A 4567-nucleotide genomic window follows, 5' to 3' on the forward strand; every position below is an offset into this window, starting at 1 on the left:
AGAAAAGAAAAAAAAGGAAAAGCTGTGCTTCAAAGAACTTCTAATTGCCTGTTTTGCAGGGATAAGAAGAAAAGCGTGGTGCAGGTATCCCCGAGGTCTCACTCGTCTGTCTGGGCGCGATGCTCGTGCAGCAGCGCAGACAGGATATTGCTCATCGTTCGGTTTCCCAGAGGCTTTGTTTTCTTTTTTTGACTAAAATCTGCTTTTTTTTTTCCCCCCCCATTGTTGAACTTGTCCAGCAGTTGATTTTCAAATGCATCGGCTCTAACTTGGTGCAAGTTTTGGAGGACTGGAGATGTCATCTTATTTAACGGTGTCTATCCCCACCCTGAGTCCCGTGGCTCCCGCAGACCTTTCGCTCCCTGTGCTGTTTCTTTCATAACATCACGTGCTTCTACCTAGGAAACGGTGCTTTATTTTTCCTCTCGCATCGCTAGAAAAGGGCTCGGGGCTTTTTGTAGAGCGACTGATAGTAGCAAAAGCCAAGCTGGAGAGGGGGAAGCTGCCATTGAAGTCCTTGATGGCACAGCTGCGTGAGACAAACAACAAAACATCATGCAAGAATAATCCTTCCCAATACAGGTAGGAATTTTTTTTCAAGAAAAGCAGCCTAAGACTTACTATTAAATGTGTCCGTCTGATGGACTAGGTTGGTTTTTTTAAGCTGGGTAAGAGAATAAGCCTAAAAGGTCTAAATGTCTCCATAAATGCTACCATGCCGTGCCGATGGGGCTGTTGACAAGCAGGATAAGCAGTTGCAAAGTATGAGGAAGAGTCTGGAGCGGGTTAGAGGCAGTTACTATCTTCCACCCCTAAATTAACGCCGTAGTTCCTGATTGCCAAGTGCAATTAACCGTTCTGTTCTGCAGAGTCCCTTTCTCCTGCCAGCCAAAGCAGTCAGCCAGCCAGGGCTGGGTCCTTTCACACACCTTTTTTTTTTTTTTTTTTTTTCCCCCCGGGTGAGAACATAGCTTCTACGATTATGTTTGGAGAGAGAATTTTTTCTGGCATGTGAAAATGAGCATTCCCTTATGAGTAATGTGCTCTGACTCCGTACTATTGCACGGCCTCTTATTTTCATTCAAGAACTTTCCCTCGGAGGCTTTTTTCCCCCTAAAATCTGTTGACTTTAAAAAAAAAAAAAAAAAGCCAGGTCAAAAACCCTGCGGGTTCAAGCACTTCTTAAGACAGCTGAGACTTGCGGAGAAGCGGAGGTAGTTCGGGATGGGAACCACTGATGCCACCCACGCCTGTGAACTGGGGTCCATGGGACCAGGGGAGATGCCTGCAGGTAGGAAAACCTTCTTGGGTCGAGCTGGGTTTTGCAGGAGCAGGCTGCTGGCTGCCTGATGTCCCTACCGGGCTTCGAGAAGTGCTTAAACCCGGTGGGGTTTTTTTTGCCTGCATTTGGTATTTTTCATCTGTTTGTTCCACTGCAGTGGATAATTACTTCAGCAGAACAAATAGCGGGCTCTTAAAGAATTTCAGGAGGAGAGAGAAGGAAAATTGAAGTGCTCTGAGAGGAGGAAAAGAGTTATAAAATGTTTTGCCAACTGGCAGAGACACAGCTTTTAGGAAGGGCCAGGCAAATTTGATCAGCGCTGGCAGAGCTCTGTTTTGATTGCCCTTCTAGTGTTTCTTTACGTATTATTTTAAGCAGCTGCAATTCCTCCTTGGTAGGGCTTTAGCCTAATTTCTGAACGCTGTAAAACGTTTCTGCTGCTGGAATATAAAGGCACTTCTCCGGGACCCGGAGGGCTGTAGGGTGCGAAACATAATACGATGCTTCAAGGGGCTCATGTTGGCCTTCACAGTGACCAGTCCGAGCAGAACGGGGCTCCTGGATCTGTCCCGGCGAGTTAATTGAATTGCCTGTACTTTTGGACGAGATGTGACTGCTTAAATCCCTTCGCTGCGGCTTTTTGAGTGCTCGGAGATTAATTTTAGCCTGTGTACAAACTGAAGCCCAGCTCGGTGCAGGCAGAGAGCACCTGGAGAGCCAGGGCGAGTGAGAAAGCACCTACTGCATCCCCCCTAAATGCAAACGGGACAGAAACACTCTGTTCTGCACTTCGAATAACTAGTAAAAACACTGGCATGGGATTTTTTCCTGTGGATCTGCTGAATAATTGGTAATAGGAGCTGGCTGGGATGCTTTAGCTCTCTCTTACCGACTGCCTGGGTTTCTTTTTCCTTTTTCGATGTTGGAGCAACTTTGCAGCTTTGCAATCCGGGGGTGGTTATTCCCAGCCCGCTGTTCCTCTGCCATAAGAGCAGAATCTGCATCCGTGGCAGGTCAAGCTCGAAGGGTTATTTTGACGGCGACTTGCCTTTTGGGAGTTGAGTTTATTGCTAGCCTTGTTTTCCTTAAGAAAAATAACACAGCGTGGGTGTGAAAACTTGGAGGATGGTTATTTCTGCTGCTCAAACGTTTAGAAAACGAGGATCTAGCAAAGTAGATGCATTTCAATATTTATAATATTACCAAGTGGTCTGGTAAGACCATCCAAAACTCGGTGCAGCTTCTCCATCCCCAGATCTGCGTAAGCATGTGCTATTTGAGGCATCGAGGGGTTTCCCTGCTCCTCCTGCCTTTTTAAAATTGGCCTTAGGGATGCTTTTCTAACCCCCAAGCTGTTTTGCGCCTGTGATTAACTTGTTGTGTTGTTCCCAAGCCTGCTCCAGAGGATCGAAATTGGAATTTAATAATCGGGGGAAAAAAAACCCTTGCTAGCCAGGCGTTCATGCCTGCACTTCTCATCTGACCTCCTCCAGCAGGTTTTGGACTTTATTTAAAGGGTAAATAAAAGCTGTTGGGAAACACACATAATCTTTGCTTCTAAACCTTACTAACACAACAGATGTCTTGTGTGAACCCGTCGAGCCGAGGCTTATGTTCAGTTGTCACCCGCAGGTGTCCCATTGTACCTGATCGGGATGCAAATGCACTTCTCTTCGGTTTTTTCTAGCACGTTTCTAGGGTGTGAAATGCCTTCTGCTCCGCCTGGGTAGATGCGCTGCTCTGTTTTCCCAAGCTGTGAGATAGGGACCGACCCTCCTTCCCCCGACCTCCCCGGCTCGAGCGAAACCGCATCCCGAGGTCGGAGTACCGGCAGCCTTTGGCTTCCTGCCATGCTGTGTCAAGATGGAAATCAGCGCACACGCTTCCCGGCGATAGATGCTTTTGCTTGGGAAAGACCCAACTCTCTGGGTTTTAGGTTTTTGTTTTTTTTTTTTTAGTGCAGCCCTGCTTTTTTTTTTTCTTAGTTTTCCATTTCTTAACACACAAATTCCCAAAGATTATCTGCTGTGTAATGCAGTTTGCTGGCGGCAGCAGCGCTCGTGTCAAAGCGTTTGGGTTTCAGCCTTTCTCTGTCATAACATTGACTCCGAGAAGGATTTCTGACACGAGAAAACGTGCGGAGCATCTGTTAAGATGATAACTGTAAGTTTAATTTTGACGTGGTTTCTGCCGCAGATTGACAGCCCCTAGGATTTTCTGAAGCTGCTTCATCAGGGAACCTGACAAAACCGGAGAGTAATGCTGTCGAACGTAATTTTTCTGAGCATGAATTAGTTGTCATGGCAAGCTTTTCTGCTCCGCGTCTCCCCCGTCTGCTATTCCCATGGCTCTTCGGCTCGGTGTATGCCAGGATGGGAAAACCCTGGATTTAGCTGGGGAAGACGGTTTGCATCACTGGAAGCTTGTAAGAGCTTAGTTTATTCCTGATAGCTAGGTAACTTAAATTCCTTCCAGCCATGTTTTCTGCAATACTGAGAGTTTGGTAAAAATAAAATACTGTAGTTTATGACCAACGTGGTGCAAGTTACTTGTATTTAAATACATGTTGGGGCAAAAAGCCGTGTCTTGTCCTCCCTCTCGAGGAGCAGGTTTGCTTCCTGGGCTTGCTGCAGGTGGGATTTTTCCCAGGGACTGTGTTGATCCGTGTCCCGTCGTCCCGGTTGATCCGGGACCTGGGGGATGGCTGGGCGGCCTCTGCCTCGTGGAGTCGGGAAAACTATCGCCGCTCTCCCCAAACGGGTCGGCTGCTTCCTAGGAAATTGGGGTCCAGGGATTTGTTTTGCAGCGACGGGCAAGGGTTTAACTGCACACCATGCCAACTGGACGAACTGGACACAGCCGCTCACTCAGACGGATTTATTTCATGATGTATTTCTGTCATCAGTGCGTTACCTTATACTTAAGATGTTCTGAATAGCTGGAGATACAATATTCAATATTCCAGCCTTTAATCAGCAGTAAATGCTGTGGGGGGTTTTCTTTCCTCACCTACTGTCAGTAAGAGCTGTGTGCAAGTATTTAATGAAGGAAAAAAAAAAAAAGAAAAAGAAAAAAGGGGGCTGTTAAGGGAGAATAGGACAGGGATTTTTTTCCCCCGCTGCGTGCTGCTGAGAAGTTGCTCAGGGTAAAGCAGGCTTGCTGGCAAAACTGGTTTCGCATGGGAGGAGGAGCTGCGAAGCTGTCGCTTCCATCCTGTCTCGCCTTGGGTTGCTCTCGATTCGGTGGGGATCCCTTTCCCCATCGCTGCCCGGCCCCGCAGTGCAA

General features: G+C 47.4%; 1 protein-coding gene across 1 annotated transcript in view; it reads left to right on the plus strand.

Moving 5' to 3' along the window:
- Positions 1-3401: 3401 nt before the first annotated feature.
- FBXO42 (F-box protein 42) overlaps positions 3402-4567 on the plus strand; it is a 35107-nt gene continuing 33941 nt past the window's right edge. The window contains exon 1 of the mRNA XM_009320428.1: positions 3402-3445. The gene's annotated coding sequence lies outside the window, so the exon portion shown is untranslated. The remainder of the gene's footprint in view (positions 3446-4567) is intronic.

This window comes from Pygoscelis adeliae, unplaced genomic scaffold (assembly GCF_000699105.1).
Source record: "Pygoscelis adeliae isolate BGI_AS28 unplaced genomic scaffold, ASM69910v1 Scaffold193, whole genome shotgun sequence".
NCBI classification, from domain to species: domain Eukaryota; kingdom Metazoa; phylum Chordata; class Aves; order Sphenisciformes; family Spheniscidae; genus Pygoscelis; species Pygoscelis adeliae.